This window comes from Cervus canadensis, chromosome 18, assembly GCF_019320065.1.
Source record: "Cervus canadensis isolate Bull #8, Minnesota chromosome 18, ASM1932006v1, whole genome shotgun sequence".
Classification (NCBI taxonomy): Eukaryota; Metazoa; Chordata; class Mammalia; order Artiodactyla; family Cervidae; genus Cervus; species Cervus canadensis.
Genome location: NC_057403.1, coordinates 2,532,468 through 2,559,616, shown reverse-complemented (window position 1 = coordinate 2,559,616; position 27,149 = coordinate 2,532,468). Strand labels below are relative to the sequence as shown.

Genomic DNA, 27,149 nt, shown 5'->3' with positions numbered 1-27,149 from the left:
ACTGTGGTGCTGGAGAAGACTCTTGAGAGTCCCTTGGACAGCAAGGAGAACAAATCAGTCAATCCTAAAGGAAATCAACCCTGAATATTAATTTGGAGGACTGATGCTGAAGCTGAAGCTCCAATACTTTGGCCACCTGATGGGAAGAGATGACTCACTGGAAAAGACTCTGATTGGGAAAGATTGAGGGCAGCAGACAAAAAGGGAACAGAAGATGAGATGGTTGGATGGCATTACCAACTCAGTGGACATTAGTTTGAGCAAACTCTGGGAGACAGTGAAGCAACAAGGAAGCTTGGAGTGCTGCAGGCCATGGGGTCGCAGAGCCAGACTTGACTTAGGGATGGAACAACAACCTGAAACTCTTATCAGTGAAAAAGAAGTGATTTAAATCAATCTGCGTAACAACCACTGGAGAAGGAAATGGCAACCCACTCCAGTGTTCTTGCCTGGAGAATCCCAGGGACTGGGGAGCCTGGTGGGCTGCCATCTATGGGTCGCACAAAGTCGGACACGACTGAAGCGACTTAGCAGCAGCGGCAGCATAACAACCACACCATTATTTGCTGTATTTTCCTGGTAATCTCCTAAAACTGCCTCCCTTTCCCCCACACCATCCCCATCTTTCTTTGGTCTTTAGCTAGAGATGGTATTTAAGGTGATGGTTTGGGTCATTTGGGGGAAATTACTTAGTGGTTCTGATCCTCTCCCAAGTACACAGGAGGTATATATGTTTTTACACTTCTGTTTGTTTCTTCTTTTCATTCTTGTTAATTTGTCTTTCTGTTTCAGGGAGGTCTCAGCCAAGAACCTAGCAGAGTGAAATAGCAGATAAAACACTGACCAGCTTAAACGAGTTCTCTCTCCTTAAATAGGTTGGTAGATTATAAAGCCTTGAGTTAGGTTACAGAGAAGGCACTGCACAAATTTGCAACAAAAACCCCTGTCTCCACGATGACCCAGGAACCATGAATTTCAATCTACTTAAAACTCAGAGAATGGAAATGTTGCTACTCAAGCCCTTTACAAAGCAAGATGTTCTTTAATAAGAAAGATCTAGCTTCCAGCAACACAGTAGCTTATATAGACTTATTCAAAACTGGCCAACCAAATTTCAAGTTTGAAATTCCCCAACCCCTTAAATTTCACCCCAGACCCTGGATCAAGCAGAGAGATTTGAGCCCTGTCTCCTGTCTCCTTGCCAGTTGACCCTGCTTTTTCTCTAAAGTCGGTAACACAGTATTGGCTTCTTTGCATGTTGGGCAGGGAACCCTTACTTGGTAACAAGGGTAGAGGAAAAATGATTTTTTCCTCCCCTACACAGTCAGTATAGAAATAAAAGTAAATAAATAAATGCAATGACTCAAAGATAAAAAGGCAGTTTAGATGGAATGAGAGTAGCGGGAGAGGAGAGTTTAGAGACAGCAGTGAGAGGGGGCCTCTCTGAAGAGGTGGCATTTGTGCAGAATGGAACTGTGCTAGAATCTGAAGTGGGGTATGGAGGAAAGCCAAGAGGAAAGGAGATCAGAGAGCAGAGCCCATGGATGCTGTTTCTGAACAAAAGCATGTTTATGCCTCAGCAGGAAGCAGGTGCTTGTGCAGCTACTTGGGGTTAAAACAATTTTTAAAAAAACTCTAATGTCAGTTCATTTTAAAAAGAAATCTATTAGCAGCCCACCTGAGGTACTTGACCATGGATTCTCCCATCATGCCTTTTTTTTTTTTAATCCTGAGCATTTTGAGCTAACTCTCTGAGTGCTGGGTCTATGTCCCTGTTTCAATAATCTGTTTAACCTTAAAAAAAAAAAATCACCTGGATGTTGTGCAAAGCTTGTTCTCAAACCTTTTGCAAGCCTTGCTCCAGTCTCCAGCAAACTGCTGAAATACTGCATCCTGATATTTCAGCTGCTACAAAGTTCTTGGTTCCTTCAGGAATATTTTACATTTCTTTGGTATAATGATAGAGTTTATGATTATCTGCAGTATGTAATTACTTCCATTAATAGTAACAGCACATTTTTACATTAATTATAATGAGAATTAATAAGTAGTTTTATGGGTTTTTGGCTAGAAGGAAAAGTTTTGGTACTAATCACTCTTGTATAGCCAAAGATGAATTTATGCATAAATTTACTTTGGTAATTATTTTAGGAAATTATGAAATTTCAAGTTCCAGTTACCATGAATTATGGAAATAAGAAAAAATATGTATATCAAGTGGGAAATTAGGCTTTGGAATGCTAAATGAAAGGAATTTTAAGAGGAGGAAATTTGTCATGGAGTTTAAGAAGGTAAAGACAGAGGGACACGAATTAAAACCCAATATTTGCCACTTGAAAGTGAAAGTCTCAGTTGCTCATTTGTGTCCAACTCTTTGCGACCCCATGGACTGTAGTTTACCAGGCTCCTCTGTCCATAGACTTTTTCACGCAAAAATACTGGAGTGGGCTGCCATTTCTCTCTTCAGTGGATCTTCCCAACCCAGAAATCGAACCCAGGTCTCTTGCATCACAGGCAGATTCTTTATCATCTGAGCTACCAGAGAAGTCCATGTCCATCTGCTACTTATTGTCCTTATTTAAACCCTCCCACCCTTGGTTTCATCCTTATTTGTAAGTTAGGGCTCAAAAGAATCACTGCCCTGAGTTGTAACAAATTAAAGAGATAATTTTATAAATTTTTAGTATGCTGCCTGGTATATCATAAATATTCAATAAATGATAGTTGCAAAATGAAGATAAGGGAGGCAGGTTTATGTAATAAGGTTATAAGAAATGTATACATGGATTCTCCTTAGAAGTCTAAGAGAAGGTAAACTTATTTAGAGCCATACTCTTTGATATCCGCAAGAGAACACAGACCAAATATAAGTGAGGCTGAGAGAGGCAGGAGGTGATATGGAAACAATACTTCACGGCCCATAAAATCAGAAAGGCATCACAATTTTGAATGGAAGGTGAACGACAGTTAGAAAATCAATTCCCTCCTGGCATGCATATTATCCATATTAAGGCAAAATGATTTTACAAGCATCTTACTGAAATGCAGGGGAGTGAGATACTGAAATTATTTAGGTACCCAGGGCTAGTTAAGAGAGACTAATGTGTGATATAAATCATTACTAATTTAGCGCTTGCAAAATACCTTCAAACGTTTACATGAAGCCTTACTCCCTAAATATTTTTCAGTCTCTCTCCCTCACCTCTCTCATATTTCTGTTCTTCAATGTTCTTCATATTTCTGTTCTTCAATGCCTCTTGCCTAGAAGGGTTGCAGACTATTCTTCCTCATGACGAGAAGAGATGGAGATTTTTCTACCTTTTGAAGTAGTCAAAATCTTAATTATCTCAGTTTCACTTATTAAATTGCCCAGTCCACACAGCAATCCTTGTGGTAGTTAGGGCAGGGGCTGTGAGTCCCACTTTTGTGTCTGGCAAATATTTGCCTTGAATTCTATTAAGATACATTCTCCTTCTCTCACCCAGTTAATCATAAAGAGTTTCCCATTCTTTCAGACCATAGAAACAGAAGGCAATAGATCTGACCAATCAGGGTGGTTGATAACAGTTCCCTGTGTGAATTTGTCTTTCTCTTATCCACTGCCTCCATTAAGAACACATCAGCATTGTGAAGAAAAGAAAATACCTTGACGTTTTCCAAATCTTGACACAGCACAGAGCCTTCAATAATGAGGTTTGCATTCCCTCTTGTGTTTCCTCCTGCAGGGTCTGGTAAGTGTGACATGCAGATGGCTGTCAAGCAGGTCTGGGAACAATGTTACAAACAAAAGCTCCCTGGCAGAGCCAGGAAATGCATCCCCTGTCTTCCCCCTGAAGACTTGAAATGACCTCTGCTTGAAGCCTCTGTCTTCATTAGTGGAAAATTCTTCACTTCACATTTGGAGACATGGGCTCAAGGGATGCAGGCTAATGTTCTCCTAAACTGGGTTGAAGATTAGACCATATTCCCTTGCATTCCTATATACTAACAATGAAAAAACAGAAAGAGAAATTAAGGAAACAATACCATTCACCATTGCAACAAAAAGAATAAAATACTTAGGAGTACATCTACCTAAAGAAACAAAAGACCTATACATAGAAAACTATAAAACACTGATGAAAGAAATCAAAGAGGACACAAACAGATGGCGAAACATACCGTGTTCATGGATTGGAAGAATCAATATTGTCAAAATGGCTATTCTACCTAAAGCAATCTATAGATTCAATGCAATCCCTATCAAGCTACCAACAGTATTTTTCACAGAACTAGACCAAAGAATTTCACAATTTGTATGGAAATACAAAAAACCTCGAATAGCCAAAGTAATCTTGAGAAAGAAGAATGGAACTGGAGGAATCAACCTGCCTGACTTCAGACTCTACTACAAAGCCACAGTCATCAAGACAGTATGGTACTGGCACAAAGACAGAAATATAGATCAATGGAACAGAATAGAAAGCCCAGAGATAAATCCACGAACCTATGGACACCTTATCTTCGACAAAGGAGGCAAGGATATACAATGGAAAAAAGACAACCTCTTTAACAAGTGGTGCTGGGAAAACTGGTCAACCACTTGTAAAAGAATGAAACTAGAACACTTTCTAACACCATACACAAAAATAAACTCAGAATGGATTAAAGATCTAAATGTAAGACCAGAAACTATAAAACTCCTAGAGGAGAACATAGGCAAAACACTCTCCGACATAAATCACAGCAAGATCCTCTATGACCCACCCCCCAGAATATTGGAAATAAAAGCAAAACTAAACAAATGGGACCTAATGAAACTTAAAAGCTTTTGCACTACAAAGGAAACTATAAGTAAGGTGAAAAGACAGCCCTCAGATTGGGAGAAATAATAGCAAATGAAGAACAGACAAAGGATTAATCTCAAAAATATACAAGCAACTCCTGCAGCTCAATTCCAGAAAAATAAATGACCCAATCAAAAAATGGGCCAGAGAACTAAACAGACATTTCTCCAAAGAAGACATACAGATGGCTAACAAACACATGAAAAGATGCTCAACATCACTCATTATCAGAGAAATGCAAATCAAAACCACAATGAGGTACCATTACACGCCAGTCAGGATGGCTGCTATCCAAAAGTCTACAAGCAATAAATGCTGGAGAGGGTGTGGAGAAAAGGGAACCCTCTTACACTGTTGGTGGGAATGCAAACTAGTACAGCCACTATGGAGAACAGTGTGGAGATTCCTTAAAAAACTGGAAATAGAACTGCCATATGACCCAGCAATCCCACTTCTGGGCATACACACTGAGGAAACCAGATCTGAAAGAGACACGTGCACCCCAATGTTCATCGCAGCACTGTTTATAATAGCCAGGACATGGAAGCAACCTAGATGCCATCAGCAGATGAATGGATAAGGAAGCTGTGGTACATATACACCATGGAATATTACTCAGCCATCCAAAAGAATTCATTTGAATCAGTTCTAATGAGATGGATGAAACTGGAGCCCATTATACAGAGTGAAGTAAGCCAGAAAGATAAAGAACATTACAGCATACTAACACATATATATGGAATTTAGAAAGATGGTAACGATAACCCTATATGCAAAACAGAAAAAGAGACACAGAAGTACAGAACAGACTTTTGAACTCTGTGGGAGAAGGTGAGGGTGGGATGTTCGAAAGAACAGCATGCATTATCTATGGTGAAACAGATCACCAGCCCAGGTGGGATGCATGAGACAAGTGCTCGGCCTGGTGCACTGGGAAGACCCAGAGGAATCGGGTGGAGAGGGAGGTGGGAGGGGGGATCGGGATGGGGAATAGTGTAAATCTATGGCTGATTCATATCAATGTATGACAAAACCCACTGAAATGTTGTAAGTAATTAGCCTCCAACTAATAAAAAAAAAAAAAAAAAAAAAAGACCATATTCCCAACATCCTGCTGTATTTAGTCTTAAAGAACCCTAAATCCTCCAAGTAAAAGTGTGAAATTGTCAGTCCTCAGCTGAGTCCATCTCTCTGGGACCCAATGGACTATAGCCTGCCAGGCTTCTCTGTGCACGGAGTTCTCCAGGCAAGAATACTGGAGTGGGTAGCTATTCCCTTCTCCAGGGGATCTTTTCCACCCAAGGACTAAACCTGGATCTCCTGCATTGCAGGCCGATTCTTTACCATCTGAACCATCAGGGAAGCCCAATTTCCTCCAAAGGGAGCCTAATTAATTTCTCTTTTCAGTGGGCCCTGGGAAATGTGCACCACAACTCAGAGAGACCTAGATCTCTTTATTCCCCTTCAATACCTTCACTTAAGGGGTACCCAAACCTGCTCTCTCTCATGAATCAGTAGCAGTGATTTGCTAAAAACGTTCATTTGGGAACTTCCCTGGTGGTCCAGTGGTTAAGAATCCACCTGCCAATCCAGGAGACACAGGTTCGATCTCTAGTTCTGGGAGATTTCACCTCAGGGCAACTGAGGCCCTGCGCTGCAGCCACAGAAGTCCACACACCCTAGAGCACATGCTCTGCAACAGAAGCCGCTGCAATGGGAAGCCCGCACACGGCAATTAGAAAGTAGCGTCCGCTTGCTACAACTAGAGAAAGCCCACGTGCAGCAAGGAAGACCCAGTGCAGTAAATATAAACAAGTAAAGAAAGAAATTTTTAAAAAGACTTCAGGACTCAGAGGGCACCATATCTGTTAGATACATGCCACAATACCAAATATGGGCTCATTCTAAGGAGAACTATTTTGAACTCATCAGATAAGCCACTGTCTTGCTGAATCTCCTCTTCAGCTGCAGATAAACAATAAGCTTATACTGATAACAGGGGAAGGGTGACTACTCAGCTCTTAAATAAAGGAGAGGCCAACATGTATACACTGCTATATTTAAAACAGATACCCAACAAGGACCCTTGTTATATAGCACAGGGAACTCTCCTCAATATTCTGTAACAACCTAAATGGGAAAAGAATGTAAAAAAGAATATATACATGTATATGTATAACCAAATCACTTTGTTGTACACCTGAAACTAAACATTTTTAATCAACTATGCTCCAGTATAAAATAAAACTTAAAAAAGAAAAAACGTCAATAGGCAATGGAGATTCGAGATTCACCAGAATCTAAGTCAAACACTTTCACATTGTACTTGAAAGGCATTTTCCTTGGCCATGCTTCCTTCTCTTTAAAATTATTGAAACTAATGTGCACATTAGTATCACAAAACTGCTATCACAGATTTTAAGTGCAGTAACAGAGCAAAAAGATTCTGTGTTCAATTGTATGCCCCATTTATCCATTCATCTATTCATTCATTCACTAATTTAACTAATATTTATTTTTAGTTTATTCTCGTAGACATTGTTCAAGACAATTGGATAACATCGCTGAACTAAAGAGCCATAACATCAGCTCTCCAGGTACAGTTTTATGAAGGAGACAGACAATAAACAATAAACTTGAAACAACAGCCTGTTGTGGAGACTTCTGTATTCACTGAATGTTAATCTTATTTCAACCGTAGGTCATGTTTTTCTGTGAACCTCTCTGAGTTTCTATAAAACTCTACCTCCTCATAGCACTTTTAAAGTAAAATTGGTGTGCGTGTGCGTGCACGCGCGTGTGTGTGTGTTTAGGGAGGAGAATGACAAAAGCATATTGAATGTAGGTATTAACTAATTTATAAATGAGGGAAGGATTCCAACTGGTTTGTCTGACTCTAAAGTCATCCTGCTACTGCTCTGCTGACCAACTCTAAGAAACAGTGCTGCAGAAATGAACAAATAAAAGTAGAATTTTCTTCTGTGAATTGTATGTGTCCTGATAGAATTCAATCACCATTCCTACTTTCTCTCTCTTTCTTCCTTTTCTTCAATCTTTTTTTTTCCCTTCAACCTTCCCAGCACTTCTCACTTCCTTTCCTAAAGTAATAATAATAGGAAATACAAAAAAGGAAGGCTCAAGTCGGCTGAGAATACTCAGGTTAAAAGAATCAGATAATAGATATTTACTTGTGTTCATTTTTATAAATTTTGGTTTTCCTGATTCTTCAACATGCCCAGCCCTTTTTTTTTTTAACACAAAAAAAGAAGTTGAATAATTTATTTTTTCATTTGTCTTTTGCCTTTCTCCCATATTATCTTTCCCCTCGGGGGAAAAAAAAAAAAAAAAAAGTCCGCAGGGTCTCCTCTTCTCTCAAAAGTAAAGTTCTTACCAAGAATTTTTGAACTTTAGAAATGGTCTCTAATCTATATTTATTTTCACATTAAAAATAAATATATGAATTTTTTTCTACTTTGCATGGAAATTATAGTTCTGTTGATCTTAGGGATCTCCCAATACAGTGTTAAAATCCAGAGAGTATTACCCTTTCTCCATATTATTATTTTTAATGAAATGGCAACCCTTCCTTCTATCTTCTCTTCAGGGATCCAGTTTAAGTCTCTCTCCTCCTCTGCGTTGTCAGAGTGACTTGCTACCCAACCAATGTCTGCAGTGAACTTACAGACTTTCACAGTTGGCTATATACTTACTTGTCTGAGACAGCAAAATTCAGGACTTAAGAGGGAAAATATCTGTGAAAAAGGAAATACACAAATGCACACACACACACACACACAGGTGTATTCTTAGACCCAAGAGAGTGATTCTGTTGGACCACTTCTTTCCCTGTTCCATGCACAGCAAAAAACTATTACAGTTAATGCTTCAAAAAAATACTTGTTTTTAGCATGTTTAAACTGCTTAGGGAGATGCTGATCTTCCTTTACTGGGAATCTGCCCTAGAATAAATAATCTTGTCATCATAAACTAAGTCAGTAATAAATAAAATGATTTCCCTATGCAATGTTATATTCTTCAAGAATTTTTTAGGTTTTTAGCTCTTTCTGTTTCCTAGATATTTACTATAAGGATGCATATGGGAAGTAGGAGATTTAGCATGCAATTTAGGGGCTTGAAATCCCACTCAGTTCCCTCCATAAGAACAGTGAACTAACATTACCATAACCTATGACTGGAAGATTCCTATTTCTCTGCCTATGTCCTTTCTTCCTGACAATACCCAGGTATGTTTCAACTGCCTCATCACTCTACCTCTCTTATTTCATACTATCTGGAAACAATAAAAAAGAAAAGTAAAAACCTGCAGGTCAAAACTGTCATATTTTCAAATATGTATGGAAACCCTCCATAAGTGAAGTGGACTGGAGACTTCCCCCAAAAAACTAATTTTCAAAAAAATCTGCTTTACATAAAGTACAGTAAGACTCTGCATTGGTCAAGTTTACTACTTAAGTTTCATCCTTGATAAAATGAGGAAGCAGAATGACTACCAGTTTTATACAAAGTACGTCAAAGTCCAAGGTCCAAACTGCAATTTCTGTCTTCTTTAAACTGACCTCCTTTCATTTGTCATGTCCCTTTTATGTGTACCTCTGTGAGTCTTCTTTTGCGGTTTTCTTACACTTTGAATTTCCCAATTATACCTCTTCCTTGTGCATCTAGTAAAGTTTTAAAATGGATATTGAGGGACTGGCCCAGTGGTTAAGAATCCATGCTCCCAATGCTGGGGGCACAGGTTCTATCTCTAATCAGGGAACTCCTACATGTCACATGGTATGACCATAAAATTTTAAATAAATAAATAATAAGGATACTGAATTAATATAACCTATGTCATATTCAAATGCATGCTAGACCAAATATATGTCTGATGAGAGGAAGGTCCTGGGCCACCTTCAGGGGAAAATCAGTAATTGCCAAAAATAATTTTTGATAAATTAACTCTCATTTCTGAAACCTGAAATGAATAGAACTCCCTTGAATCAGCAGTCACAGCCCTATGTGATGTGCATGGCCTATGTCTTAAGAGAAAAAGGGTGAAAAAGATATCTTTCCTAAACGCATCAGTTCTCTGTGTATTTATTCCATTTCACTTTATAAGTTGCTAAAATAACCCTTCCAACAATTACTAGGTGACAAAAACCAAATCTCAGTTATAGTTAAATACTACTCAACAAGAGAACTTGGAAAAATGAGTGTTTTGGGATTATCCTGTAAGAGGTTTTACTCTCAAACAGTGGCAATTATTGTTTGTACTATTGCAGTCTATATACTACTGGACCAACAAGTGTAAAAACCACTGGTTGGCAAAGACATGCTTTGCTTTCACAACTTTCCTGGTAATTGATAACTGAAGCTGACCTGGAAATTGCTCTTCTGCGACAGTGATGTCTTAAGCTGGATATCCTTGCAGTTTAGAGCAGGATTTCATGATAACTTTGGAGTCTTCGTATCTTAAAATAGCCTAATTTCAGAGTAAAATTTTGTTTCTTCTTTTGCCAAGATCAAAATCTATACATTTCAAAATATTATCCAGGAAAAAAAAATCAACAGACCTTTTAATGATCACTAAAAATTTGATGCAGAGTAATAATCACCATTTACACTACTTACTATACTATCAAGTGCTCTATACTTTAAAAACGGTACTCCCAAATTACAGATGAGCAAACTAATATGGTACCTCAAATTCTGAGATAATTAATTCATGGGGAAGAGCTTAATTCCACAGGGGCAGGAGCTGGATTTAATTACAATAGAGTTTATATCCATGACACCACTGGTTCGCAACTAGGGGTGAGTTTTACCCTCAGGAGACATCCAACAGTATCTGGAGACATTTTTGGTTGATATTAGGAATGTGGGATATTTAATATGTAGAGGCTAGGAATACTGCAATGCGTCCTCCAATGGCCAGAAAGGCCCCCACAACAAAGAATCATGTGGCCCAAATATCAGTGCTGAGGTTGAGAAACATTGCATTACACTACAGATTCCCAACTTTGAACATGTTTGGGGATCACCTAGGAAATTTCAGAAATACTTATGTTCACTCGGAAGAAATCTGATTTAACTGCTCTGATGTATGATCACGATTTTAGGATTTAAAAAATTGTTTGTATATTTATTTTTGGCTGTGTAGACTAAGCTGCAGCTCACAGGGTCTTTGTTGTGGGAATGGGATCTTTTGTTGCAGTGCATAGGTTTTTCTCTAGTTGCTGAACATGGGCTCAGTTGCCCTGTGGCATGTGGGATCTTAGTTTCCCGATCAGGGATTGAACCTGTGTCCCCTGCATTAGAAGGCAGATGTTTAACCATTGGACCAACATGGAAGTCCCGATGTTAGGATTTTAAAAATCTCTACACTGAGTCTCATGTGCAGTGAAATTTGAAAATCTGAAGAGTACCAAGTTGCACCTATACAAATTGAGGCTAAAATACTTCTCACCGAACGGGAAATTCTACGAATTCGTCCAGGTTAGGGGAGGGTACTGGTAAAGGAGCTTCTGTGTCACTATTTCACTCTATTTTGCCAAAAATCATTTCAAAGTCCAGTATATTTACCAGACTCCTCTCTGGGGGTGCTGGCCCCATTTGTTCTAGATGAGAGAACATAACCCCGAGTGTCTGTGTATCCTGGAAACTGCCGGCCTCCAGGAGCATGTTGAGGCCTCTCTGCTGCCTGTCCTGCTACTTCCATGTTGCCTTTCAGCCGTCCATGCCTGGACGACCAGCTGCGTAGCCCCAGAGCAGGTGCGCCAGAACTGCCAGCCAGGCTGCTAGGCTGCCGTCAACAGCTAGACCCACCTGGAACGCTATGTCTCCCAACTGTACCTGTCCATGGCCCATTTCTTTGCTCAATATTTCCTGCACCAGTTGCCTAAGGAGTGGGAACCCTCAGAGGAGCTAATAGGGCCACAAAACCAACCCCGAGGCCACATCTACTGCTGTGACGTCAAGAAGGCAAACCACAAAGGTTAGGAGACCAGCCTGAGGCGATGCGGTGTGTCTTCCATTGGGAGAAGTGCATGCTGGATCTGCACCAACTGGCCCCCAAGAACAACACCCCCAGGTGTGGCTTCTGGAGCAGTCACTGCTGGCACAACCAGGTGAAATCGGAGTTGGGTGGCCATCTCACCAACCTGCCTAAGATGGGCGTTCCAGAAACTGGATGGCAGAGTCCTTCTTTGACAAGCTCACCCTGGGCGATGGCAATATGCAAACTGTGCTTGGACTGCCTTCCCCATAGCCACAGGCTGACTTCCCCTGGTCATGCAGATCTCTATATATCTATATCTGTATCATCTATTTCTAGGGTTTCTCAGGTAGCTCAGTGGTAAAGAATCTGCCTGCCAATACAAGAGATCTGGGTTTGATCCCTGGGCAGGGAAGATCCCCTAGAGTAGGAAAGGGCAACCTGCCCTAGTATCCTGGCCTGGAAAATTCCATGAGCAAAGAAGCCCTGTGAGCTACAGTCCATTGGGTGGCAAAGAGTCAGACAGGTCTGAGCAACTAAGCACACATTATATCTCTATCCATAGAGAAAGGGATTCATTACAAAGAATTGGTTCATGTGCCTGTGGAGGCTGAGAAGTCCCACAGTCTGTTGTCTGCAAGCTGGAGGCCCAGGAAAGCAGGTAGTATATCTATATAGTTCCCACCCCAAGAACAGAGAACAAGAACAATTATACGAGTCCTAGCTTAACCTGGTTAAGGCTAGACAACCAAAAGGGTAAATCCTGGTCAGTGGGAGGGAGGAAGACCGATCTCCCAAGTCAAATCGTCAAGAAGAAGCTAACTCACTCTCCCTCTGCCTTTTCCTTCCCTTCAAGGCCTCAATGGATTGAACGAGGTCCAGGCAAATTTGAGAGCAATCTGCTTGACTCCATCTAAGACTCAAATGCTAATCTTTTCCAGCAACACCCTCCCAGACACACTCAGAAACAATTCTTAACCAGCTCTCTGGGCACCCCTTGGCCCAGTCAGGCTGACTCATAAAGTTAACCATCACATTTTCCAAACCTTAAATCACACACGTGTCCTTTCTTAAGTATTCCCTGTGGACCCTCCAAAGGTACTCTCATTTTTCCCCTTCCTGCTACGTGTCCTGGAGAAGGATTACTGCCTAATGCACAGGTTCCCTAGTCCTCTGTTTCTCTCCATTCTTAGCTACAGCTTTGCAGTGGCTGTTTCCCAACGTGCTTTTTTTTTACTGTCACTTATTTTGTACTCTGACCCTCCATTAAACTCTCTTTAAAACCTCTTTTGAATGGACCACCTCTTCCCCCCACTGCCTTTTCCCTGTGACACCATGTGGCAGAGAGAGAATGAGCATTACTCTCTTTCTCAACTTATAAGGAGACTAATCCCAGGATGGAAACCCCACGCTTATGACTGCATTTAAATTTAATTACCTCCCCAACATCCTACCTACAAACACCATCACTTTGAGAATTAGGGTTCCATCAAACATATTTTGGAAAGATACAAACATCCAGTCTGTAACAATCACTGAACCTCTTTTGCCTATGTAGAATCCAATGATCTAATAAAATAAAGGGCCTATTTTTGTAAAAAATCTCACTGACTTTTTTTTAAGATTAAGTGAAAAAATAAAATAAAACTAACTTTTTTTTTTTTAACCATCAATTCAGTTCAGTCGCTCAGTCATGTCCAACTCTTTGTGGCCCCATGGACTGCAGCATGCCAAGCTTCCCTGTCAATCACCAATTCCTGGAGCTTACTCAAACTCACATCCATCAAGTCGGTGACACCACCCAACCATCTCATCCTCTGTCGTTCCCTTCTCCTCCCACCTTCAATATTTCCCATCATCAGGGTCTTTTCCAATGAGTTGGTTCTGTGAATGAGGTGGCCAAAGTATTGGTGCTTCAGCTTCAGCATCAGTTCTTCCAGTGAATATTCAGGACTAATTTCCTTTAGGATGGACTGGTTTGATCTCCTTGCAGTCCAAGGGACTCTCAAGAGTCTTCAACACCACAGTTCAAAAGTATCAATTCTTTGGCACTCAGCTTTCTTATAAAGAAACTCTCACATCCATACATGACTACTAGAAAAACCATAACCTTGATTAGACAGACCTTTGTTGGCAAAGTAATGTCTCTGCTTTTTAATATGCTGTCTAGGTTGATCATAGCTTTTCTTCCAAGGAGCAAGCATTTTTTAATTTCATGGCTGCAGTCATCATCTGCAGTGATTTTGGAGCCCCAATTTTTTTTTTCACTATATACACTCCCAAACCTCATCAGTAAAGTGAAGATCTTAACCAATCCTTGACCCTTAGGAAATGTACAATGAAGTGAGATAATGTACTTTTAATTTATCTAAGCCTAAGATTTCTTATCATTAAAATGATGATTGATTGGTCCAGAATTTTTAGTTTATTAGATTTCCTCCACTGGCATTTTCTAGAGAGATTAAGGTGGGAAAGGCAAGTAGGATTACTGGTTTAGAGGGTTTGGGTAGATCATCACTCAGGGTTTCAGGGAAAAAAAATCTCAAAATAGGGCATTTTCAAGAAAGTTTATCTGCAGTGGACTCTGCAAAAATAAGCCAGAGAGATATACTTTCTGACTTTGTTCCCCTGATGCAGGTCCTATGACCTGTTATTAATACAAATAAAAGCAAAAGGACAGAGAAACTCTGGTACACACAGGTGGTTCTTGTGGCATTAAGATAACTGGGAAGAAGGGTGGAAGGCAGACCTGGAAGAAAAAGGCAGAGTTTGACACATTGGTCATTTTGCTACTGGCTACTCATTTTTACAACACTTTGCTGACAAAGGTCCGTACAGTCAGTGCTGTGGTTTCTCCAGTAGTCGTGTATGGATGTAAGAGTTGGTTCATAAAGAATGCTGAGTGCCAAAGAATTGATGCTTTCAATTGTGGTGCTGGATAAGACTCATGAGAGGCCCTCGGACGGCAAGGAGATAAAACTAGTCAATCCTAAAGGAAATCAACCCTGAATACTCAGTGGAAGGACTGATGCTGAAACTGAAGCTCCAATACTTTGACTATGTGATGTGAAGAGTCCACTCATTGGAAAAGACTCTGATGCTAGAAAAGATTGAGGGCAGGAGGAGAAGGGGGTGGCAGAGGATGAGATGTTTAGAAAGCATCACTGACTCAAAGGACATGAACTTGAGCAAACTCCAGGAGACAGTGGAGGACAGAGGAGCCTGGTATACTGCAGTCTACGTGGTCGCAAAGAGTTCCACAAGACTTAGCAACTGAACACAACTCATTTCTGCATATTCCTTAGCTTATAAAAATGTTTCCATATAAAGTATTTCATTAGATCATTAAATCTTTAGATTAAAATATCTTAAACATAGCATTTAGAAATCTTTTTTTCAACTGTTAAATTTTGTCATTTTTTTTTTAAGTTTTTTCTTTTTTTTTTAAGTAGCATTTAGAAGTCTTTTGGAAAATACAGAAACTAATAGCTTATGTTTTGGACAACAAAACCTATTGAGTTATTGACTAATTACAATCAATTAACATGTCTCCTAAAAATAGTGGGTTTTTTTTAGTTTTTATTTTTCCTTTCTTTATTAATTTACATATTCTCTATTCATACTTCTACATTTATTTAACAAATACCCCTAGCACATTTATTGAGTAGCTACTATGTGTTAGAACCTGAGGATTCAACAAAGATGGGCATGATGTCTGCCACTTGCAATTTAATGGGAAACAGGTCTGAAAAAATGAAGCATGGCTTATTGGAATATTTTTGAAATCTGTTAATCAATAAGTTGCTTGGTTAAATTTTAAGTAAGCATCATTTTGTTGAAAATTTTTACTTTGCTGATTATAAAATGATTATATTGTGTAGAGTTTATAAAGCAGAGTCTAAAACTCAAATTTCCTGACACAAAGGTCGCTGCTTCTCCAAACTCAATTACTTTCTCTAAAATGGATTTTACTGTTAAGAATTGATCATCCTCATCTGTAAAAATGTTAGTTGGCATTTAACCTTATTCCTCCTTGTTTTAAAGATATTCAACCTTGAATTTTATGAAATATATAAAATACATATTTCTCACAAGAGATGGAATATCATTTTTATGAGAAAAATCATAAGTTGAAGAATATCCCTTCCATAGTGGCTACAATGAGCCAAACCACAGAATGCAGGGTTTAATATGAGAAACAAAGATTTTAAAGTCATACTATGCATTAGAACCTTTTAATAAAATTTAAAATCATTACTCCTTTCAACTACTAAGTTAATTCTTTAATAATTGTTCTGAACATTGTTTTGTTCAGCAAACTTTAATCTGATTTAAATAAATAGAAGTACCTACAAACTATGCAGATAAAGATGCACTTTTTTGAAGAATAAAATCATTTAATGATGCTCGCTGAGTGAAAACTCCATTATGTTCTTTCCAAATAGTTAATTCTTCCATTCCATTACCAATACTGCCCTCATTTTAATTAGTAATCTGGAGATAGGAACATGGACTTCAGAGTCTGTGTGTTAGTTTTGCACTTGGAAGTTGATCTGGGCATTGCTGTTTAGATGGGGAGAAATTTTTTTTCCCCCACATAAAATATCATAATATTAAATCAGACAACAGGTTAAGCCAGCCAAAAAATAAATAACTATACTAATAAGCATTCTATAAATACAAAATCTTAATCACTGGAAACTGATGAAGAGTGAGCATTCATGCAAAAGCTAAGAGTGGCAAATAGCATTTTCATCTGCTATCTCCCCGCTACTAGGTTCATGGACAACATTATTTAACTCCTTAATAGGACCCACTAGATGAACACCTTTTCCATACTAACTCCTTCTACTCTTTCTACAGCTCCAGGTACAAAGTTCTCCGTTCCTAGAACAAGCACAAATTCTCTGTCTGGAATGTTCTTCCTCATAAGGATGGCTGTGCATCAATTCATAAATAAACCATATCCTCAAAGCCATCCTTACTTACTGTATTTTATTTTCTGTCGATTTTGATATTTCATCTGAAATTATGTCTTCCTTTGGTTCACTTATCTATCCTTGTCTTGGCCACCAGAATGTAAGCACCATGACAACTAGATTTTTGAGTGCTTCATTGTTGGTACCCTGGTGGAACCATAGATGGTGGCTCAAAGCATGTGCTCAATATTTTATGAAAGACTGTATCATGCCACCAGAGGAAGTCTGTGTAAACTGCAGCCGTGTAAACCCGGAGCTAGACGTCTCAGATTCAAAATCTGGTTCTGCTATTTCCAAATTATATGCCTCAGTCTCCTTGGATGCCTCAGTCTCCTCGCCTCTAAAACAATAATAATAGTTACTACCTTGCAAGTGTTTGGAGGATTAAATAGGTTTATAGTTGTGACACGTTTTGGATCATGAAAGGCACACAGCAAGTGCTAGACATGTGTTGCGAAATGCCTGTACATGTGCAGAAGAATGTGTGTGTGTTTATTAATTTAAAAAATAGTTTGAGGGACTTCCTTGGTGGTCCAGTGGTTAAGAGTTCATCTGTCAATGAATGCAGGGGACATGGGTTTGATCCCTTGTCCAGGAAAGAATTAATATCCCCTGTGGCAAGGGGCAACTGAGCCCATGAGCTTGAACAACTGAAGCCTGCATGTTCTAGAGCCTGTGCTCTGCAATAAGAGAAGCCACAGCAAGGAGACATCCAGGTACCCCAGCTGGAGAGAAGCCCCCACTTGCCCCAACTAGAGAAAGCCGAGCGCAGTGAGTACAGAAAGGTGAGCGCAGCAGGGAAGACCCCATGAAACAGTAAATAAATACAGAAATAAATGAAAATGTTTGACTTATTAAGTAGTTATAATGTGGGCAAACTGAATATTTCATAGAGTCCATTACCCAGAATCTAGTGTCACAGTTAAGAACTTGATAGTTTCATAATTTCGGGTAGAGAAGCTTGGTTTCTAACACCTTTGACAACCAACCCCTCCTTGCCCCCATCCATCCCCTCAGTGACATACACTGACTCTCTGGATCCAGGTGTGTCCAGGGCTCCTGACTTCCCACACCCATTGCCACTACCCCATCTCATGGTGCGGGTGTCCGCGCATGTCTGTCTTCCCCCTCTTTGATACCCCTACCCGGGCCTGTTAACATTGACAGTGACCACCTCTGCTTCCCCTGTGCAGTCAGAGTCTTCCCTTTCAAGCTACTGAGCACTCACTTAGTTGCAAGCTAAACTGTCAGAATTAAGTTGGTTTCCTGTAATTCTGTTCTCAAACTCCCATCTGGGGGGTTTAGATAAGTAGAAAATACAAAGGAACAATTTGTAAACACGTGTTTCTATAGCTCTGAACACAATGTGGAGGAACAAAGGGGAGTCAGAACTCCCTGATCTAATCTGTGGAATTGAAAAGAAGTCATGACTATTTTGACTTATTTAATTTTGTGGAAATAGCATTTGAGCTTAATGTGGTTGAGGTTTTGGTTTCCATGTGTTAATTGTTTTAACATTTGCCTCGTTTAACAATGCACAGCGTAAGTGACAGAAACAAAATTATTTCATATTTGCTTTAGATATTTTCCTTTTAATATGTAGTGTGAAACACCATTTGGTTTGTAAAAAGGTGCTCAAAAAAACTCAGTGAAAAAAACCAAGTGAAAATATCCTTGGGTAAGGACCAAGGATATATGTTTCTCTGTGGTTTGTTTTTTTTCCACAAAATGCTATGTGTTTGGCACCTTGTACTAAGTATTTTGCCCACTGTGCAGGCGACAGAAATCTTTAAACATAATCCTTGCTTTCTGGGAATTCAGTCTCCTGGGGAAATTAAAAAGGTATACAAATAATACGAAATATGAAGTGAAAGATTGTATAGAAAAAGATGATTACAATAATCTGAGACTGAAACAAACTGGTTTCAAATTTCCACATTACAGTGAGATAACATCTTGTCAAACAAAATACCATCCCGGGACCTTTGTTAATGTTCTGAGAATTAGGTCTGGAAATGGAGGAACCCAAATAGGAAGAATCTTGAAATCCTGTCTATATAATATGCCAGAGAGAGAACGAATTTTCTTTACTGGTTCTGTGTTATCATATGCAAAGCAATTCTCCTGTTTCGTCCTCAGCAACTTTAAAATAAGGAACTGGCGCAAGACCTGTCTAAGGTATCTTTAAGATCTAACAGTCTACATCTACTAAGATCTGTCTCCCAACTCATTCTACTTTTTTTCCCAGCATATTTATTATGTTTCTCAACTTTCTACCTAATCTGAGGCATAAAAGTACTTTTTTAGGTCTTAATGCTTACAAAGATATGTATGCAAAAAGGCAAAGTGCTATTACAAAAGGGAGAAAATAAAATACATTGAGAGAAACAACAGAGGAATACCTAATTCTGAGAGTTTTACATGAGTTGTTTTCTTCCAGGAAAGGATTATAAATCAACTGCATGGTGAGAGTATATAATTTACTTTTTGGAGCTATTCTGTGAACATGGTGAAATAAATTAGCACAAGGTTGTAGAAGAAGAAAGAAAAAAAAATGCTGAACAATAAAAGATGTACTGTTGTCTTGAGAACTAATTAAATTAATGTTTCTACTGAAGGAACCACACAGCTGAAAGCCTTAGCTACAGTGCTTCTTCTATCTGAATAACTTGTTCAAATCCAGCACATGCTTCTAGTGATCAGAACCAAATCTAGCAGATCACTATTTCAATGTTTGTGGAAACTAAATGGAAGGACAAAATCCAATCTCTTAAGCCAGTGCCTTGTCACCAAGTAATATAGTGATCTTGCATTTAAGTCAATTCAGTCTTAAAGTTGAACTTCTCTTTCTTCTAAATCATCAGTAAGGGACTTCCCTGGTGGTCCAGTATCTAAGACTCCATGCTCCCAAAGCAGGGGACCTGTGTTCGATCCCTGGTCAGGGAACAAGACACCACATGCTGTGATGAAGAGTTCACCTGCAACAACTAAATATCCCTCATGTCACAACTAAGACCTAGAGCAGCCAACTATAAATATATATATATATATTTTTTTTTAAGTCATCAGTAAGTCAACTAACATTGATTCATTGTCCAAGCTATGACAGGTATTTCCTGCTGCTATTTATTACTGCTGGCTATAGAACATAACAAAATGGACATGTTTTTCCTTTTACTAAGCTTACAATCTAAAAGAGAATGTAAATGGTAAATAAAGCTGGTGGAAACCTACTTGCTCATTATAATAGGATCTGGTTCTTGGTCAGTGGATTGGTTATCCTATTACCAACATCCATTTTTAACGCTTTCTGCCTTGCTATGAACACTGGGAGACTGAAAACTGTTAGACTGCATCATTCAGTCTCCTCCGGACACCAGCTGAATTTGGGCCAGTGTGAGGCACCATTCAAGACGGAACAGCCGGAAGGAAGAGAAGTCTTTTTCATCTTTCTTTTCCATCTGTCTTCTTTTTGGTTGTGGATCCAGAATGGGATATATTCCTTCACTTACTGTCATAGTTCCTTCTAAGCAACTTCTTTTTCAAGGTTCCAGATCATGCCTGGTTCTAGTAACATGACTTGATCCTCTTCCTCTTTAGGTCTAGAAATGGGACTGTCATTTGGCTGACAGAAGTTAGATGGTTCATTATCCATTGTTAACTGGCTCACATCTCTGCAAATGTCCTTTCACTAAATTCTTATGAATCGAGTAATCCTAAGTGTTTTGTTGATGATATGGCCAGCATAACTATAAACAAACTGGGAATCAAAATCAGTATTCAAAACTTAAAAAACATATAAATTTATACTCATCAGTCTTTCAATGTAAAGAGAATATTTTTTCTCAGAATATGTGCTTATTGATTAGAATTCAAACTTGTCTTTATTGCATGATTCTCACATATAATTTATCCTGTCCAATTTATGATTTCAATTTTAGTAGAGATATGAGAACTTATTCTTGTAAAATAAGTGCAGCATCTGTTTGGAATATCTCCCACTCTTTATTGTTTCTTGCTCACCTAAAGTAGGAGCACTTTTTTTTTTTTTTTGCTACAGTCTTTATTGTGTCTTTATGAAATATTCCATTTTGTTTTCATAAATGTGGCAATTCTTCCTTTCCTCACCCTAATTAAATATTGCATAAACACAATGAAACACAATAAATAATTGCAATGAAAAATACAAATGAAATAAATAGGGTTGGAAACAACATATTTGAATAAACAAATTACAATGCAAATTGTAGCAGCAAGTGGCATCTTAGAGGAGCCTGTTGGCTGAGTGTCTGTATTTTTACCCAGAAAATGTAGTGTTAATTAGACCATTTTGGTTAATTAGAAGAGAATTGTAAGACTTTATTGCTTAATATGAACATTCCCAGGCTCTCAACTGGAAAAGAATTCACTTGCATTGCAGGAGACCCTGGTTTGATTCCCTGGTGTTTCAGTTGGTTAAGAATCCGCAATGCTGGAGACCTGGGTTCGATCCCTGGGTTGGGAAGATCCCCTGGAAGAGGGCTTGGCAACCCACTCCAGTATTCTCGCCTGGAGAAGCCCGCTGGAGAGAGGAGCCTGGCGGGCTGCAGTCCATGGGATTGCAAAGAGTCGGACACGACTGAGCGACTAAGCACAGCACAGCATGAACATTTCCGGGTGGCTCAGGGGTGAAGAATCCCCCTGCCGATGCAGAAGACTCGGGTTTGGTCCCTGGGTCAGGAAGATCTCCTGGAGAAGGAAATGGCAACCCACTCCAGAATTCATGTCTGGAGAATCCCATGGACAGAGGAGCCTGGAAGGCTACAGTTCATGGGGTGGCAAAGCGTCAGAGACTACTGAGCACAAACACACAGGAGCATGATAAATAAAATTACTACCACTAAAAAAGCACGGTGAGTTTGTACCTAATAGCCTGGGAGAAAGGAAGCCAGGGAGTACTCTCAAAAGAAGTGATCTGGGGCTGGTCCGAAGGTAGTGAGTTATCTCAATTGATTGTTTACAGTCAGTTACAGATCGAACTCCTCATTCTACTCTTCCCCCGCTTCTCACTGCTGCACTTGACTAGTCTTAAAAAAAAATAATAATAATAAAAAGAAGTGATCTGGAAGTCAATCCATACCTGAAAGATGACTAGGATTTATTAAGGCAAAGAGGGATCATTATTCCCCTAGAAGAAATCACATATGGGAAACATTGAAACACAGAAGTAAGTGCAAATTGAGAGAAAGAGAGACAATTCAATGGAGACAAAAAGGCAGGACTCACTATGTGATATTGGACGGCTTGGCCAGTGGTTTTACCTCTGCAAGTAGATATTTAATCCACCTCATTGGGATGAGTGAGGCTTAAGTGAGATGGCACAGGAGAGTTCTCAGAAAAGATTGTTTTACTTAGAAAGGTTAATCTACTCTGGCTGATATCAAGGAGAACAGGTGTGTCCCTCATTGTTATTAAAGTTTTTCCAAAACACACTGTGAATATTACTAAAATACAACCAGATTGTATTTAAAATACTGAAAATTCTAACTTTGTAATCAAGCTGTAATCAAATCAATCAATTATTTGATCATTATTTAATGTCATGAATGATTTGTTTTAAAATATAAAAAAATGTTGTAAAGTACTACAAATCTATAAGAAATACTGATATTATTATCCCTACAATAACAGTTATGTGAACTGCCAAAATAATGAATGTCTATTACTTCTCTGAACTGTTTCAGTTGTTCATAAACAGACTTTTAGGCATGAGATTTGGGGCTGCTCTGTGTCTAAATTTGCTCTGTCATCAATAAAATCAAGCTACAAGCCTGATATCTGACCATCAGATTTCACTTCCCTGCTGGCCTCCCCATTGTCCCCTCCTCCTCATCCACTCTAGCTGTGAGAAAGGCAATATCCTGCTTGTGATATTGGGCTGAAGAAAATCTAACAGGATTGAGAACTGAAAATTTGCTTTGTTTTGTTTTGAATTTTAAGATAATACACTGGGGCTAATTTTTCACTCCTGTAAAATATTGCTATGTAAATCCCTGTAAATTATTATGAAAAAAAATTTTTCCCTTTAAGTTTCTATGTTTCTTTGCAGCATTGCCATTTGAAGGTGACAGTTGGATACTGATTTAAAGTTCTTTCAGGTGAAGCTAAAACAGCAAACCCCATGGATAGTGCGTTACTGGATGTCCTGCCTGTGTGTATGTAGGTAAGAGAAGGAGAAAGTTACAGGGACATCCCACCCTTATCCTAAGGACCAGGCTATTTTATTTGGATGAGAATTCTAAGAGATCAAAATCTTATAAAATGGGGGCGGGGGGTGTTATTTCTTAGATATACAAACTGAAGAGCTTACAGATGCATTGATAGAATGCTGTGGATCTTCATTATAGTAATTATTTAGGGCTTGATGCATAGATGAAATTTTATTTGCCTTATTTTAATAACTGCTGAGGTCCATGTTAAGTACACTGGAATTTATTACACTATTCTCTCTGCTTTTATATGTATTCACAATTTTCATAAGATCTTGTTGATTTGTTGTTTGTTCACCCAGTGTCGCTTTACCTGGAGCTGTACTGTCTCTCACCTGTATTATCTTAGATCAGACACAGCCATCAAACCTCTGTTTCATTTCTACACCCTCCTGTCTTCCTCCAGCCTGTGCACTGTCTATGCAGTCACTTCAAGGTCTACAGAGAATTGAGTTTAACTCTAGCTTTTAAGTCAGAAAAATGCTAACCCACCTTTCGCCTCAAGGCTGAACTATACTCCTCATCCTCATTTGCCAGAGTTCTGTAGTAAGCATTTTCTCGGCAATATTAAGAATATGACACCATGCTTCCCATTAGAATATCTCTCCCTTGGTGAGAGAGGGAGGAACAATAGCTGGATTAAGGCAAGATCTTTATATTGGTCCCTTAGCCTGGCATAAACTTTTTATTTCCTTGGCCCTGCCGTAGGCATGTAGAATTTTTATTCCCAGACCCGGGACTGTACCCAGGCACTCTGCAATGAAAGCATGGAGTCTTAACCACTGGGCTGCCAGGGAATTCTCTCTCAGATACTTTTTCAATAGCACTTCCTGCTTCAAGTCAATTATCAGGCTACTCATTCTCCAGACTTTCTGGCAGGGGACAGAGTGGGCATACTTTCTATAATTCAAAACTGAACTTCTGTTATACCCTTCCATGCAAATTGTTGATTATCTCCCCTCCTGCCTCTGAAACACCCCCTCCTTCAAGAAGTGATAAAATTCCTTATTAAGATACACATTATCCCATGTGCTGTGCTGGTTCACTTGTCATCATATCCAGTCACAGAATTTTGGCCAGATCTCAACTGTGCCTCACTTTTCCCATCTCTGGGCTTCCCTTGTGGCTCAGCTGATAAAGAATCCACCTGCAATGTGGGAGACCTGGGTTCAATCCCTGGGTTGGGAAGATCCCCTGGAAAAGAGAAAGGCTACCCACTCCAGTGTTCTGGCCTGGAGAATTCAAAGAGTCAGACACAACTGAACGACTTTCACTTTTCCTTTCTCACTTTCCTGTGAACATGCCAACAACTGCATTTTGCATTATCCCAAGTTCTTTAGCATGCCTTATTTTTCCTTAAAAAGTGAATCAATATTGAAATGATTTGTACTTCAATAAGACTAGAAAATCTTTAAATCACTGGGCAGAGATTTTGTGTGTGTGTGTGTGTATTTATGACTTGGTATATTAACATTTCCATGGCCAACAAACCTTCTAAAAATCTTTTTATTTGGTACAGTGTTCCACACCACCCAAGTCAAAGACAAGCTCTTTCTCATGGTTTGCAAACACCACCAGACCAGGCAAAGTTCTTCTCTCTTAACTCCAGCCATAGTGTGTCCTATTAATCTAACTATTATTAATAATGGACTATACACATTGCCTTCATTACCATTATGCTTAATCTTTCCTCTTAAATCTTTCCTTTACCCACCAGCTAATTCCAATTGTCTTTTTTGACTCAGCTCAGTCATCATCACCATCTAAAAGCTCCCAATGTATTTGTCTATGCAGCTTCTGGTTGCAGAGACGCCACTTCATATCTCTCTTACTGCCTAATAGTGACTATACTTCTGAAATGCAGCTTAGAGACGTCCCTGCAGTCCAGTAGCCAAAACTCTGCATTCCTGATGCAGTGGGTCGGGGTCCCCTGGTCAGGGAACTAGATCCCACATGCCACAACTAAGAGTTCTCATGTTGCAACAAATATTGAAGATCCCATGTGCAGCAATGGAGATCCAGAGCAGTCAAATAAATAAATAAATAAATATATATATATATATACACACACACACATATATAGATGTAGCTTAGATAGAAAAAGAGTATGAAACCATCCTTGGATGTCTTGACAATGAAATATCTACCTTTTCTATTTATTTACAACAAATTTTATCAAGATTATGTGTGTGCGTATATATTTTCCCACTAAAACGGGCTTTTTCAGCCAGTACAGAGCTGCTTGGAGTCTGGTAGGGGTGGTGAGGCCCGAAGCAGCTTCTGAAATTTCTGAGCAGTTCTGCTCAGTACAAGGTGGACCCAGGAGTCTTGAGTTACATGGACAGTCTACTGCGGCAATCAGATGTCTCACTACTGGATCCTCCAAGCTGGCTCAGTGACCATGTTATTGGGTTTGCCTTTGAGTACTTTGCCAACAGTCAATTTCATGACTGCTCTGACCATGCCTGCTTCATCAGTCCTGAAGTTACTCAGTTCATCAAGTGCACTGGCAACCCAGCAGAGATCGCCATGTTCCTTGAACCCTTGGACCTACCCAATAAGAGAGTTATATATTTGGCCATCAATGATAACTCCAACCACACAGCTGGGGGAACCCACTGGAGCTTGTTGGTTTATCTATAGGATAAAAATGGCTTTTTTCATTATGATTAGTAATTCATTCCATGCAAAGCAGGTAGCAGAGAAACTAGAGGCTTTCTTAGGCAGAAAAGGAAACAAACTGGCCGTTGTGGAAGAGAAAGCCCCGGCTCAACAAAGCAGCTATGACTGTGGGATGTACATGATATGTGCCACTGAGGCCTTGTGTCAGAACTTCTCTAGACCATAGCCAGAATCACTACGGCAGCTACTCACTCCTACACACATCAGAAAGAAGAGAGAACAATGGAAGGATCTCACTGCCAGACTTGCTAAAAATTAGCTGATGAAATATATTTGACTTTTGAAGTCTCTTCTTTCTGCCTGTCCCCATGTACTGGATGGCTGCAGTCTCAGTGCCTGAGGAATGATGCCTGGGAGAGGAAAGCTTAGAAAGCTTACCTTCTCCTGAGAGAATGTTGTCCTCTGCATTATCCTAATGGAAAGTGTCACTTTAACCCTAACTTCAGAACAATATGTTCTGTGATGATGTCTTCAAAATACACACCAAAACTGATTAATTCCCTTATCTACATTGGTTTATTCCAAAGAAAAAAGATTGATCTGTAAAACAAATTAAGAATATATGAAACATAGAAGCAAGAAAAAAATCATAGAGCAATCAAAAACTTACTGCACAGCCCACATATTTCAAGAGATCAACTGACTAGAAGCAGATCAAGACCTAACCTAATTCAAGATTGAAGTATTATAAATTATTCAGTTCTATGATACCTCTTCCATTCAACAAGCAAAGGCTTTCCCAGCTATGACCTTTGCCAATACTTGATAAAGATGGTGTTAGCCCAAAGTCACCCATCTGATTCCTAGAGCACTTTAAGAAAGGGGGGACCTTAAATAACTTTGTTGAAATAAATGTCTGTGGTGGCATACTAACACATATATATGGAATTTAGAAAGATGGTAACGATAACCCTATATGCAAAACAGAAAAAGAGACACAGAAATACAGAACAGACTTTTGAACTCTGTGGGAGAAGGTGAGGGTGGGATGTTTCAAAAGAACAGCATGTATACTATCTATGGTGAAACAGATCACCAGCCCAGGTGGGGTGCATGAGACAAGTGCTCCGGCCTGGTGCACTGGGAAGACCCAGAGGAATCGGGTGGAGAGGGAGATGGGAGGGGGGATCGGGATGGGGAATAAGTGTAAATCTATGGCTGATTCATATCAATGTATGACAAAACCCACTGAAATGTTGTGAAGTAATTAGCCTCCAACTAATAAAAAAATTTAAAAAAAAAAATGTCTGTGGTGGACCTCTTGTTTTACATCTAAAACTTACTAAAAGTTGGTTTATTTTTGAGATATAAAGGAGAAAAAGTGACATTTCTCAACTCTTTCACTTAATTCAAAATGTAGACAATGTTTTTTGAAATGTGAAACCAAGATAAAAAGATGCTATTCCTTCTTAAAAAA

The 27,149-nt window shown here is 39.2% G+C and overlaps 1 pseudogene; it reads left to right on the top strand.

Moving 5' to 3' along the window:
- The first annotated feature begins 1,391 nt into the window (after window positions 1–1,391).
- Window positions 1,392–25,991, top strand: LOC122420426 (annotated as a pseudogene).
- Window positions 25,992–27,149: the final 1,158 nt, after the last annotated feature.